Here is a 15708-nt window from a genome sequence, read left to right as displayed (position 1 = left end):
ACAGTCCAGTATGGGAGAGGGAGTAAAGGGGGATTGAGATTGAATATCTCTAACATGCTAGCAACTAAGTAAAATTGGCCAGAACCCACGGATCTTGCACTGATTTTGACTTGCTTTTGAACCTGATTCTCATCTTTCCTACTGCTGGCTTCTCTAGATTCCTCTCAGCTCAGCCGCCCTGTTAACTCTGAGGTTTCCTTTCAAGCAGGGTTTTAAGTTGACTAAATCACATGGGGCTGCAGAGTTGACCAAATAAAATAAAATACAGTTCTGATATGGGTCTGAGGCAGATAGGTTGTTGGTGAGCACTAAATGGCCTAAGGAGCATTTCAAATATAATTAAGTTAGGTGTTTACCCTAAAATATAGTTATGAACTAACAAAATACCACAACTGTGCAATGCTGGAGCCAGTCCCTTTCTCAGACCTCTTTAAGCCCTGCTCTCAAACCCTGGCCCCTCAGGTCATGTCTACAGTAGGAAAATGTGTCATGTTAGAAAACATGTTTAGTAAAATGTTTTAACTAACATGATTTAAATATGATTTTGCCCAAAATGTGTAGAAGGACAGTCATATTTTAAAATGTTGGGTAATTGTGATCAATCCATTTGTCGCAGACAGTTAACACACTTTTAAACACTACTTGTCCCTGACTACATTAGTGTAAAGTCATGTTTTATGTCATGTTCATTAAAACATGTTAGTTAAATTTTTTCTAGCATGACTCTCCCCCAGTGTAGGCATAGAGAAACTCTTTCTCTCTCTCTCAGCTGTCCTGAACCCCTGCACTCTTTCTGTTTGGCTAATTACCATTCCAGTAATCCCTCCATAATTCACTAAGAATAGCTTGTTTCTTTTCTACAGCAGTGGAGATACAGCACTGTCTTTGTGACACTAGTGTATTAGGACTCTGCTTCTCTCTGATAACAATGAACTTTATTCAGAGACAGCAGAACCTTGCTTCTCAAAGTGAGCCTATGCAAAAACAAGGCAGGAAACCCAAAAGACAGTGATTCTGTCACAGTTTTTTGTCTGAGTTTTAGTGACAGTTTTTCCCCCTGCCCTTTCTCGATGCTGTAGGACTATAGGACCAGATTAGACCTGAGCAAACTATGGTTTTAAATTGAGTTTGGATGTTAACAAGAATAATCAGCTCAAAGCATGTCACCAAAAAGAATGAATTCACGGAAAGAGGGATTGTTTGTGCCTTTGGAATACTGGTGTTATCTTATTTAAGGCTTGGGAAATAAAGAAAAAATGGTTAATTGGGCACCAGGTGCAGTAAATAATTGGTTAGAAATGCTTAGTCCAAAAAATATGTGAAAGTCTTATAAAGGAAAAAATGTTGAAGAGAGCAGAGTGCAGCCCTAAACTCCTTCAGCTAACTGCAGCTAAGGTTCAATAACCAGCAATGACATCACTTGTTTGTTATAGTGTATAAAAAAAAGCAAGTTTTTTTTAAGGGGTTCTTTGTCAGAGCTTTGCCTTACACCTCCGGAGTCATGCAATGTAATTCCCTGGCCTGAGCCTATTTTAAGTATTTTGGCCAATGCTTATAATTGTATGGTTTCTAGGGTATATAATATAGGGGGTGTGTGTGTGTATGTTTATACTGTATTTGTATTTTGGATGTAACCAACACTAAGTGGTCTTTGGACTAATAAAGAAATGCTTGTGTGGAAACTGAGTCATGGGAAACCTTATTAATGTTATTGGGAAATTATTTCCAGCAGAAGCAGTGGAATGTTGTTTGTGACCTCCCAGGTGTTCAGTGTCAAGAATTCACTGGTTATCTCAATAAATATTCCACTTTCCATCTCCAGCTATATATACTGGGATACATATATCTCTTCAATATTATTCTGCTGGTAAAAAGTTAGTTGAGCAGTTTTTTTTTCCTTTCCCAATATCACAATCTTGGATTATGGGTCAAGATGGCAATGCTGTAAGGGCCTGCATTTTTGCAAGCTCCTGATCCTACAACTGTACTGACACGTATACATGTGAGTAGTTTCTTTAGAAGGCCCAATGGGGCTACTCACATGTGTAAAGAAAGTTAAATCAGTATGTCAGTCTTGCAGGAACAGGGCCTAAAAACAGATGACAGTGGACAAACCCTGCAATGTGCTTTTCATGGCTAGTCCTCTGACATGGAGGCTCAATGATCTCAGCAGGGCATTGTATCAGCACAGGGGTCTAGCCGCCTGAAGCTCAGTTCTGTAATGGGGCCTAAGGCATGTCATGTGTATGTTGTATATAAATTGAAAATCTTTTCAAATTGTTTTCCAGTTATACATACCAGATTGTAGTTTGCCTTTGGTAAAGAGTTAATAAACTGGTTTTATTGTACAATTTCCAGAAGAGAATTAAAATTTAAGTGAAGTGGCTGCCAGTAACCCATTTGTCATACAGCCTCACTGAATCTAGTTTTTCTTAACAACCAATCCAAGCATTTTCACAAGTCAGGCTAGTGGTCTCAGCCCATCACTTAACCAAGCTCTAATAGTAAAGAGCTGTAATGAGATCTTGTAATAATAAATACACTACAGTATATTTACAAAACAAGCACTTAACATTTAGAAAACACAAGCTATAAACTAAAGTAAATGAACAAAGGATCTGAAGAAGTGGGTTTTTACCCATGAAAGCTTATGCCCAAATAAATCTGTTAGTTTTTAAGGTGCCACTGGACTCCTCGTTTTTGTGGATACAGACTAACATGGCTACCCCTCTGATACTTGACTTTCTGGTGTAGTAGCTTTAGTGTTTTTGAATTGTCTGTTCACTCGCACACTTGCTAATTCATAAAATTTTGTAGTCCATAATGGGTCTGTCAGTCATGAATGTGAGTTAGAAAGGTTCTACTGTTTTAACACTGACCTGTTCCTCCCTTCTTTCCCATAAAATTCTCTAGAAAACTGCAAGTACTATATATCCTCTTGTATGAGAATGTGACGTAATTAAGTCAACCTAAGCCCTGGTGTAGACACCGCTAGGTCAATGGAAGAATTCCGTCAGTCTAGCTACCGTCTCTCAGAGGTAGATTTACTACAGTGACGGAAGAATCCCTTCTGTTGCTGCAGTGTCTGTGCTACAGCAGTGCAGCTGTGTTGCTGTAGCATTTCTAGTGTAGACATAACCTGTGACTGGCCTTGCAGGGAGAGGGCAGCAGGGAGAAGGAGGCTCCTGAGGTAGGCTCTGGAGAAGGTCAGACCCCAGGCAGATGGCCTGGTAGTAAACTGGGCCTAAAGATCCAGCTTGTAAGGAAACTAGCTTGGGTTGAAGAGTAGCCCCAGAGGGGTGGAAGACACTTTTGTTTTATTTCCTTTGACACTGTTGTTTAAGTTTATCATTGCCCTGCCTGGGGGTGCTGAAAGAAACAGTTGCCTGTCAAGAGTCTCTCTGAAGAGAAGGTAAGCCTCAGGCTGAGATTGCTGACACAAAGGTTGTTAAAGAGAGAGATTTCAAAAGTCCTGACAGAGGAGGATTAAAGAGGAAACCAGTGGGATGAGTTGTGCCATGGGAGGCCACTAGGAAGTGCTTTGGAGGCAGACCTTGCCACAAGGAACAAAACATACATTTAAATTCTTATCCTTTATGCAAAGCTAGTTAACAACCTTTACAGAGGAATGGATGCAAGAGAAGACGGGACCAAATCCTTCCTTTGTCTAACATTCACCAATACAGCTGGCCTATGACAGCCCTACAAGGTATGTCTACACCACATCTGGGAGCGAGCCTCCGAACCCAGGTCCACCAACTTCTGCTAGCGCACTAAAAATAGCTGTGTAGATGTTGTAGCTCCGGATCTCAAGTTCCATCCCAAGCTGCAATGTTGAAGCAATGTCTACACAGCTATTTAATGCACTAGTGCAAGCCATGCTTACACAAGTCTGTGGATCCAGATGAGGAGGCTCACTTTCAGATTCAGTGTAGACATACCCATAGTGTCTGATTAGAAGAGGTAGCCTGGTACCCTGTCCCTCTTTGAACAGGCTTTTTTATGTCCAAAGCATGTCCAGTTTGAAGATCTACTGACAACAGCTCCTTCAATTCTGTGGGTGCCCTGCATACAGTCTTAGCAAACCTCCCTGAGGCCTGCAGGGAGCAGGGCTGGGAGTGGTTCCACTACATTTTAGGCCATCTGTAAAACCCTTCTTTGGCAAGTCCTTGGCAAGACTTTTTTCCCTCTGCAGAAGAATGACCACAATAAATACAAACCCCCACAAATCTGGTGGAGTTAGTGTGAAATATTCTGGATGAAAACTCTAATGGGTATATTTTGTTCCTACACAAAGGATACCTGCAGTTTACTTCTGAATTTTATGAGAAAGAGGAGAGGAACAGGAACAGGTCCTTGATATTAAAACTCAAAATAATTCTTGTAAATTTTATTCTTCAATGTATACTGAACATTCTGCAGCAGCATTCATCTTTAATAAATCTCCCCTCCTTTGAAAACAACTGTGTCCTGTGACTGAAATGATCCTTGTAGGTCTTCTCTAGTACAATAATGCCATGAATTCACAGGAAGAGAAATAACTTTTAAATATTTTTAAAAGGCATTCAATAATGCATCTGTAAGCTTTGTGGAGTATTATAAAATGTAATGTCTAAACCAGTACAGCCATTGAGCAGGCTGTCTAAATCCAACTAATTTTTGAGACAGCTATAGATCTAACATTAGGGAAGAATAATAATGATAAGCAAATAGCTCCACCTAGTGTTCAGTATCTTTCTTAATCCTCCTTTTTATCAATTTCCCAGTAGAGGGCTCCTGTTATCTCATCTTAACAACTGATGATTGCACACCTGAAAAGTGTTAATTAACTTTCCATAAGCAATAAATAACTTTCTATAAGCAATTACAGTTACTTTGTAAGAGTCAAGAAGGTAGTGTATAAAGGTGAATATTTGAATTTATCACAGATTTGATATAGTTTAAAAAGACCTACTGGGAAATAATAAATAATACCAGCTACTTAATATCTCTCTGTCCTTTCCCATGGCCAAAAGAAAATGTGAATCCTCCCCTCCCCCTTCACTTAAATGTTAAAAAAACAATCCCTACATCCTCCAAAAAAGTCTGTGGATCCTTATATCACACAGTGTCTTAAACGGCTTCGGCAGTCTTCCTTCCTGGAGATGGGACTGGACAACTTAGTTGAAATTGCCCTGTTCTGTTCATTCCCTCTGAACCACCTGGCACTGGCCACTGTCAGAGAGAGGATACTGGACTAGGTGGACCATTGATCTGACACAGCATGGCCATTCTTACGTAATTGCAGTTAAGTAAGTCCCTTTCCCACTTAAAACAAAAAGAGAAAACCGTCCACATTTGGCTATAATTTACATTAGTCCACATAAAAACCGGACTTGATAATGTTCACAAACTCTGTAATATTTTTTCCAGATGTCTTCACATTCACACCTAGACATTAAGCAAAGTTCTTACAGGTGGCAAATAAACCTTTTGATTACCTTTTAATTCTAACATCCACACTGATACTTCAGTCCAGATGTTTGTATTACTGGCAATGTGTCCTGGTAAATACCATTTATGTTTCTAGGTAGCTTCTCAAGGAGGTCATTTGCTTTGGCTTGTTGCATCCACAGATGGTTTAATACTGCATAACTTTCACTGCTTCTCTCTTCCGTACTGTACTTCTGTAATTATGACACATTTGAAGTCAATTTTCTTGATAGGATGTCCTGGCTCTGAGTTTTGTCTTCACAGAAGTACATATCTGAGTATGTCTACGCTGAAAAGAAAAACCCATGGTACTAAATCTCAGAATCTGGGTCATTTGACTCAGGCTTGCGGGGTTCGGTCTGTAGGACTAAAAATAGCAGAGTAGACATTCAGGCTTGGACCAGCGTCTGGGCTCCTAGGCCCTTCCCCTTCACTGGGTTTCAGAGCACAGGTTCCAGCCCATGTTGTAATATCTACACTGTTATTTTTAGCCCTGCAATCCAAGCCTTGCAGCCCCGAGTCAATTGACCCAGACCCTGAGACTCAGGCCTGGTCTACATTGGGGGGGGGGGGGGAGAATCTATCTAAGTTACGTAACATCAGCTACGTGAATAACGTAGCTGAAGTCGACGTACTTAGATCTACTCACCACGGTGTCTTCACTGTGGTGAGTCAACGGCTGCTGCTCCCCCGTCGACTCTGCCTGTGCCTCACACGGCGGTGCAGTACAGGAGTCAATGGGAGAGCGCTCGGGGGGGTCGATTTATCGCGTCTAGACTAGACACGATAAATCGACGCCCACTGGATCGATCGCTGCCCACCGATCTGGTGGGTAGTATAGGCATACTATGAGTGCTGCAGGTTTTTTCTTTGCAGTGTAGATGTACCCATTTAGACCCACTGTGCTCTCCTATTTAGTTATTCCATCTGTTTTCTATCTAGTCTAACAAATTGTCCAAGAATATATGCTCTACTCTTTTTATGATGTTTTTACAAGGTTGATTTCTTTTCACATTTCTAATGAGTATGAACCTTAATTATCTGCTGAGATGTAAACTCATGCCTAGTTCTGAGATGCACATCAATATCATTCTGCAAATCTATGGGATCATCCTTTCTTTGGTGTTATTGTTGATAAATTGTTTTTTCTCAGTCCAGACCTGAATTTCGATTCAAAGACAAGAGATAAGAAATGTCTCTCCTCTTCTTACAAAGGGGCCTTCAGCTGTTTGGTATTCAATGTCATGTTACTGTTACCTGTGTTTTGGCCAGGATTTTCAAAAGAGTGTAAAGAAGCCTGCCAGGGTAATTCCTTTAGGCTTCTTTAAAAATCCAAGCAATGATGCCCATATAAGGCCTGATTCCCAGTGCTCCTAAAATGCTCATTGAATTCAGTGGCAGTTTTAGATATGCAAGAAACATATTCTTCCTCACTGTTGGATGGGAATGTATGAGTAAGAAACAGACTTCGTGAATAAGTCAAAGCAAGTAACTTATTCAGTGAATTTAGTCTCTCTTTTTTCCTGCTTGCATAATGTCAGCTGGCAGGACTATCTTTCTTCAAACATGAGGGATTCATTTTTAAAAAATTCTTTACTCTCTATTGATCATGTGTATTTGAAATTCATGCACTGTTGCTTGAATGTGCTTAGTCAGATAAGACTGTGTTCAAAGAATACAGTAGAACCTCAGAGTTATGAACACCTCGGGAATAGAGGTTGTTCGTAATTCTGAAATGTTCCTAACTCTGCACAAAACGTTATGGTTGTTCTTTCAGAAGTTTACAACTGAACATTGACTTAATACAGCTTTGAAACTTTACTATGGAGAAGAAAAATGCTGCTTTCCCTTTATTTTTTTTAGTAGTTTACGTTTAACACAGTACCGTACTGTATTTGTATTTTTGTCTCTGCTGCTGCCTGCTTGTGTACTTCTGGTTCCAAATGAAGTGTGTGGTTGACTGGTCAGTTCATAACTCTGGTGTTCGTAACACTGAGGTTCTACTGTAGTTATCAGTGGTTTGCTGTCAAACCAGGAGAACCTATCTACTGGCATCCTGCAGGGACCAGTCCTGGGTCCGGTACTAGTCCACATGTTCATTAATGTCTTGGATAATAGAGTGGAGAGTATGCTTATAAAATTTGCAGATGACACACAACTGGGAAGGGTTGCAAGTAATTTGAAGGACAGTATTAGAATTCATAATGACCGTGACAAACTGAAGAATTGGTTTGAAATGAACAAGACGAAATTTGATAAAGACAAGTTGTGATAGGATCTACAGGCCCCACGCTGAACCAGGGCTGGGAGTAGAGTAATACTGGGCTAGGGAGACTCCCCCCTCAACAGGTTCATGTCATATTCCCAATGGAGGAACAGTTTAAAAGGACACTGGCAGCCCAGGAAGAAGGGTGAAATGAGCTGCATCCATCCCCAGGAATGAAGGCTGATGCTCAGAGCTGTGTCAGGAGTGGCAACAGCTTAGTGAAGGCTGTTCTAGCAGCAGGGACTTGGACTACCTCCTCCCCAACCTTGGGAGCTGAAAGCCCAAAAAGAGATTGATTGAACAGGACACTAAGACTGAGGAGAGTCTGCTAAGCCAGTGACCATGCCCCAAGCACAGGAGCTCCAGACTGGTAAGAAGGGACCCAGGGGAAAACATATTTTGGGGTAGCTTAATAACTGGTCTTGATGCTCTGATAAACTCCTAGGCCCTGGGTTGGGACCTGGTGGACACGATGGGCCTGAGGCCCTCTACCCCCCTCTTCCTTCCCTCCACTCCGTAATGAGAGAACCTCTGGGGGAGCAATTGGAGCATGAGGGAGTGATTGAGACCACTGCCAGGGACCGCTCTGGGATGAATAGGCCGGCAGAAACCATAAGGCCAGGATCTGACCACTAAGCCAGCTGATCATCAGACCTTCTCACTAAACAAGTGCAGAGTACTATGCTTTAGATTAGAAGGAAAAATCAAATGCACAGCTACAAAATGGGGAATAACTGGCTAGGCAGAAGAGGACAGTGGTGTGCACTCACACACGCATGTATGCACACACACGACAGTTCATTTAAATACTTGGCATGAAATAAGTGTACATCCTTATGTTGATTTCTTAATACAAAACTCACTGTTCAACAAAAGGTTAATAAGAAAACAGGTTCATTAATAATATATTATCAGTTGCAGTTTGGTTATTGGTTAATGAGCTATAGTAAATTATTTTTAAAAGTGTTTAACAAATTATTTGTTGAAATTACAAGACTGACAAGGCATGTAATATGCTCAACTCTGCTAAATGTCACAAGAGCTCATATAAATGGAAACATATCACATATGTTTCTCATCATGCTTTTAACCTGAAAAGAAAAGAACAAGTCATTCTGGAGATGGTAGTAGTAGTGTGGGCCCCAATCCCGTCAACAGCTATACATGTGTGTAATTTACTACCGTGAGCCGTCCTTCAGATGCATGTTTGCAGGGTTGGGGCCTTCGTGCCAAACAGGAGATCTATGTTTTCCTGGACCCAGTCTATTGCTTCCTGAATTGGCAGAAGGAATGGGCATTTCATAGCACATGGCAGCATTCCTTTACCTAAAAGGATTATTGAAACAGAGGACACTTTGTTCTCCAACAGGAGCCAATTTACAAACATACCAATTCTGAACACATTTCAATCCCTGGTTGCCGTACGAGATTGGGGAAATTGGGTGTTTCAGGCTAAAATGGCATGGGACTTGGAGGCAGTGGGGCTGGAGAGGAAGAGATCGAGCCTTGGAGCCAAGTAGCTCAACTAAATGGCTTTGCGGGGGGAGCCTAGATGTGCTTGAGCTGGTACTGACGCTAGGGTGACCAGACAGGATTTTAATAGCATGTTTGCCATAGTACTAAGCAGTATCTGTATGCCAGACGTTATTTAACACTGTTTAATGTTGGACAGTGACTGGGCAGTCTGGGTCATGTTAACATAACTTTGACTCTTTGGGCCCATTTATTCTATCTAAATTAATACAATACAACTCAGACCAAACATGATAGGCTGGGATAACCATACTTTTCTAGTTGTTGGCTTCTTTTGCCAGAACTTGTGGTGGGGGGAGGGGAAGTGTTCATGGGTGGTGGGTGGAGCCCCTTCCCATGGTCGGAGTCCCGAGACCCCCTGCCGCCCCCCATGGCTGGATCCACAAGCTCCCCTTCCCCCCGGCCGCAGGAGCCCCAGGCTAGCTGAAGCCCCGAGCCCTCCCCCCCAAGCTCGGAGGAGCCACTGGCCAGCCGCAGCTCAGAGCGTTCCCCCCTGGCTGGAGGAGCCAGCTTGGGCCAGCTGCAGCCTGGAGTATCCCCCACCCCTGCCTGGAGGAGCTCGGGGCTGGCCGAAGCCATGCTGTACCTCCCTCTCCCCAGACCCAACCAGCCTAGGGGAAAAGCATCTGTTAGAAGACACTTTTGATGTGTCCCATGTGCCTCCTCTGCCACCCCGGAACCTGCGTGGGGCATAATAAAGCAAAATCTTCACCGCCAAACCCCAGATCCGTGGATCCGGTGGCCGCGGCAGCCTATTATACCCGCCAGCCATGGAAGTGCTGTCTTGGACAAAATCTGCAAACTTACATTCCCTTTTTGTGACCTATGCAGTGGTTTGCATGCAGGTCTGTGAGGGCGACAATTTCATGCTTTAAGTAAAATACCCAACCTGTCCTCAAGTCATTTTCTTTCAGATTTAGTTATTTGCACCAACTGCAGATGTGTTGGCAAACAGGCCAGTGTGATATCAATATACATCTTACGGATATGATAAAATAGGTTTTTTGGGAAGATGCAGTGTGCCAAGGCCAAGGTAAATCTTTACAACGTTCACAAAATAGCCAATCATCTGAGTGATGCAATATAATTTTCAAATCTTGTATCTACACAAGAAAATAAAATGGGTATTCTGTCCTGTAGCCCTCACTTGAAATGGAGTGTGGCAGAGCCAGCAGTGTAGGGACCACTAGTGGATTATCCAGTATATGATATGAACACAATCCTTGGTATATTCTTAGAATTGGCAAGTGTAAATTATCTCTGAGTGTTTTATTAGACAAAAAATGTGCTTTAAGGTTTGTTCTTATAAGGGTGATTGTAAGATATAGAGCCATAAATCTCTTTAAAATCCAACTTTAATCCATTGCCATCTGGTTGAATGAATCTAACTCTGCTATGCAAATTTAATTTCCCCCAAGTTCATTTATAGGTAGGATTCAATCTATGTTTTAGTACTACCTTTATCAAAGCAAAAACCCAGTGTAAGAATAACATCTATTGAGAACATCTATGCTATGTAGACAGTTTCTCATGGAAATATTCTTGTTAAATAATATGATTTGTGTTCCCAGTTCAGAAACTTAAATGCAGCATTCTTTCAGAGCCTTTGATTGATGCCTTATGCTTGCGGATATGGGGTTTAACTTTTTGCAATACCAATTAAAGCCTTTATGTGTGTGCCAAGACCTAGTGATCAGATCTGTTGAATTAATTAATGTAATATAATCTGCAGAAGGATACCAGATACTCTCTAGATGCTAAGACTTGTATCTGTAGCTTGTCCAGTATTTTTCCCCTCACGAAGTTTTCATGACTGATAGTTTTCTGTTTTGTAGTATTTTCTAGGTAATTTTTTTTTGTTTAAAATGTAACACCTGTCAAAGAAATAGTCAATTTTTATATATTTATTTAACATACTGAAAAATGGCATTTCTTATAAATGCTGAAATATTTAATTGCAAAATGATGTAGACTTGATCTGGAAGTATTTCTGGCCCAGAATGTATTTAGGAGTCTGGTCATAAAATGTGCAACATATAGTTTTACTACCATACCATAACAACAGCTTTTTACTCTTAAAGAACAAAATGTGATTATTCTGTAGATTCATTGAAGTATGGCTTTTCCCCACATCATTTAGTTGCTGATATTCTATATATATATCATAATTTTAATAATGTACTTACTTTTCTGCCTTTCAATTCCTTGATATGCAAGTATTTTTCTCACTTAATTAATATTTTAGCATTGCACAACATCTACTGGTCTTGTGTCCTTTCTAGGGAAGGTGCGAACAAAGAATTATGTATCTACTGACAAAACATTTTGACTAAGATTACTTTTTTTTCTGACAGACTAATCCAATTATTTCTATGTAGCAGACTACCACCTTCTGAGGCTGTATGTTATAACGTTTTGTATTGAAAACAAAAAAGATATTAACAGACAATATAATCAACACAGGATTTAGTTTGCTGCCAACAAATTGCTACTACTGTAAGTCTAATGGAAAATGTGAAGTGGTTCTTCCTAATTTGCATAGTTCTAAATTACATTATAACTGGGGTAGAAATAGTTGTTTCCATTGGGTGCGTTAAAATGTGTGAAAAATTATAATGTTGTGGTTGGACTCTTTACCTAGGGGTTGGTTTTAGATAAACTTGTTAATTTCAGTTATAGTTATAAAAGGACACAGTTTTTTCCCCTCCCACATCAAATAAAATGCAAGAAGGAGAACAAATTAATCAGCACGTTCTCCTGCTTTTCAGAAACTGATGTTGGGCTGCACCTGTAGGTGCAATATTTGAACGTATTTCAAACAGCTGGAAGTCTAGGTGCTGCACCACTCCCTGCCCCCTCCAGCCCTCATGGCTACTTCCCACTGGAGAAAATAATAGTTGTCCAATCACCACAGAGGGGAAAAAAAGCCAGGCAGCACAGCTGTATGGTGGATCACTGGATGTGGGCACTGAGGGCATGTGCCATGCTTGCCCACCCCTCAGACAGGCCCCGTTAATAATAGTAAAACTTTATTACCAGCCACCTGCAGTGGCACTCATCAGCAGTCCTACAGTAATAAGTCACTGTGTGCTTGCATGCGAGAGGAAAAAGAAACTTTGCTAAGGCTGTAAAGAAATAGATTTAATTTTCAAGCTGTGAAAGTAGTGCTGTTAGAAATGGATGAAAATGTCCCCATGGAGTTTTGCTCACAATTGTTACTAATTAGTTTTGCAGACATTTTCATGTTCTCAGTTTTGTTTTGGGGGAAATGGCCTCACTTTCTCTGTCTGGCTTTCAGAAATCCATGAGGAGATTGATAACTTGAGCATTTTTATGGAAGTATTTAGACTCTGGGGTGCCTCCCCCAAACATGGTCCACTGGATAAGAACTGGATTCAGCAAGATACTTAAGCATGTGGCTAACTTTAAGCACGTGCTTAGCCCTACTGAATAGTCATAAACACAGGGTGGATAGCCAGAAGGACCAAAACTCTATTCCCACTTCTGCCAATGACTGACCGTAATACTTTGTATAGCTTTTAACAAATATTTTATTTAGTTATGAAGTAGTGGCCTGCTCCTGATGTGAACCCCACTGAAGTCAGTGTGAGTTTCCATTGACTTCAGTGAACTTTGGGCTGGGCTGTCAGTCAATAACATCACCCCCATTTTAGAGATGGGAGAAATTGAGGTTCTTAAAAGTTAAGTGGCTTGCCAAAAAATCAATAGCAGAGTCAGGATTAGAACTCAGGAATCCCAGCTCTCTGAATACAGTAACTCCTTACTTAACATTTTAAGTAGTTCTGTTCCTGAAAAATGCGACTTTAAGTGAAACGACGTTAAGCGAATCCAATTTCCCCATAAGAATTAATGTAAATGGGGGGGGGGGGGGTTAGGTTCCAGGGAAATTTTTTTTTGCCAGACAAAAGGCATTATATACATTTTAAACAATTTTAAACAAGCAATTTAATACAGGTATAAGTTTTAAACAATTTTAAAGAAACAATTTAATACTACAATCATCACTGCTGAGTATGAAGCTTGGTTGAGGTGGTGGAGTCAGAGGGTGGAAGAGGATGGATTGTCTGGCTGCTCCTCTTGCTGTTCTTGCAAGCACAGGCACTGACTTGGCAGGGGGCTCAACCCTCAGCCCATCCACTCCACCCCTTCCCCCCAGCCCCCACCCTTGACCCGCCTCTTCTCCCCCCCACCTCCTCCCCCTTTACTTTGCACGCTGCGTCCTCGCTCCTACCACTCCCTTCTGAATGTTTCAAGCCAGCTGATTGCCGTGGGCAGGAGGCAGGGGAGGAAGGGGGAGCCTGCGCACTGAGTCCTTGTTCCTCCCCCCTCCCTTCTGCCTGGGGCAATCAGCTGGCTTGTGGCGTTTAGGAGGCAGGAGGGAGAGGGGAGGTGCGAGGACTTGGCGCGCAGGCTCCCCCTTCCTCCCCCTCCCCCCCCCAGCTCATGCCCGGGGCAATCAGCTGGTTTGCGGTGTTCAGGAGGCAGGGGAGGGAGGGGGAGCCTGTGCGCCGAGTCCTCGCTCCTCCCCCCCCCAAACGCCGCAATCCAGCTGATTACTGCAGGCAGGAGGCGGGGGAAGAAGGGGGAAGGCGCTGATCCGCGGGGTCTGCCGGGGGGCGGGAGGCGCTGTGGGGAGAGGGGGGCATAGGGAGGCTGCCAGCTGTGGAGAAAGCAGGCAGCCAAACAAGGTAAGAGTGGAGCATTGCACAACTTTAAATGAGCATGTTCCCTAATTGATCAGCAACGAAACAACGTTAACCGGGAGGACTTTAAGTGAGGAGTTACTGTAGTCTATTCACACACTCTTTCTGAGAACATTATACTTGAAACTCTGCCCCAAACATGAATTGAACCTGAACCATTTGTTCATTTTTCTTTTACATTTTCACACCAAGGAGTACTAAATACTGCAGTGAAGTTTGTTCTTGCAGTATTTCCATTCTGGACCAAACCAGGAAATACTGAGAATGCATAAGCAAACCTGGTTTTGATAGACTTCCAGGGCAAAAAGGTTAAGATAGATCCTTGTTTGAACCTTCGAGGTTCACCCATCACTAGTTGTTGCAAATAGGAAGGTATGAGGGGAGAAAGTACAAAAATATCATTAGTGTTTTCGTAATGTAACATGTAACTCCTTATGTTTGTCTGTTCCACATTGTATTTAGCTGTGAGACTCTGAGTATCTTTTCCAGATCTGAAAAAGAGCCTTGCATAAGCTTGAAAGCTTGTCTCTTTCACCAACAGAAGCTGGTCAAATAAAAGATATTGCCTCACCTACCTTGTCTCGCTAATATCCTGGGACCAACACGGCTACAGCAACACTGCAAACACCTTGTGTCTCTTCTTAATTTAGGAATGATTTGAATAATAACAAAATACATTCTCCATGCAAATAACAGTAAGGAAAACATCTTCACTAGAATACTTTCTGTAAAAGAGCAGATTCATCCAGCCTCAAACTCAAGTGGCTTTGTTTGTCTCTTAAAAAGCACTTGGCAAATGTGGATAATATCATTATCTTCATTTTACAGCCAGAGAGACTTAAGGCAAAGATATTACCTGACCCACCTTGTCTCTCTAATATCCTGGGATTGACAGGGCTACAACATTGCATACATGACCATAGGCAAGCTTAGACCTAGTTGTGACTAAGGCTAGGTCTACACTACAGCGGGGGGTTGACCTAAGATACGCAACTTCAGCTACGTGAATAGCGTAGCTGAAGTGGCGTATTTTAGGTCGACTTACCTGGCTGTGAGGACGGCGGCAAGTCGACCGCTGCCGCGCCGCCGTCGACTCCGCTACCGCCTCTTGCCGCGGTGGATTTCCGGAGTCGACGGTAGAGCCATCAGGGATCGATTTTATCGCGTCTTCACTAGACGCGGTAAGTCGATCCCCGATAGACCGATTGCTACCCGCCGATCCGGCGGGTAGTGAAGACGTGCCCTTAGTAGCTTGTATTCTTTTGGTTGTATTTTCTTTTTAACATCATTCCCTGATGTTTGGGTGTTCTGTTGAGATTATTTTTAGAAAGCAACAACAGCCCTTTACTCTTAAAGAACAAAATGTGATTATTCTGTGGATTCGATGAAGTATGGCTTTCCCCACATCAATTAATTTTATTAAACTGTAATGCACACATTCTTAAAATCCAAAAACTGAAGCTGCCACTTGTGTGTTACAGAGATAGGTATGGGGAGGGAGGGGTTATTTTGCTTTTTGTTTTAATTCTGAACAAATATACTATTGGAATTTATCGGTAGGTCATAAAGCCAGTCCACATCAATGTTATGCCCTCACCTGTGTTGATTCTGGTGACCTGTTTCTTAAAGTACATTGCAGAATTAGAGTGTGTGCAGATATAGGGGCCAAGAATGGTTAGAGGTATGGGAAAACTCTCAAAGAATGAGTAAGAA

The sequence above is a fragment of the Emys orbicularis genome, chromosome 4 (genome assembly GCF_028017835.1).
Source record: "Emys orbicularis isolate rEmyOrb1 chromosome 4, rEmyOrb1.hap1, whole genome shotgun sequence".
Lineage (NCBI taxonomy): Eukaryota > Metazoa > Chordata > Testudines > Emydidae > Emys > Emys orbicularis.
The sequence above is the reverse complement of the archived record's forward strand: the minus strand, read 5'-3'. Positions refer to the sequence as shown.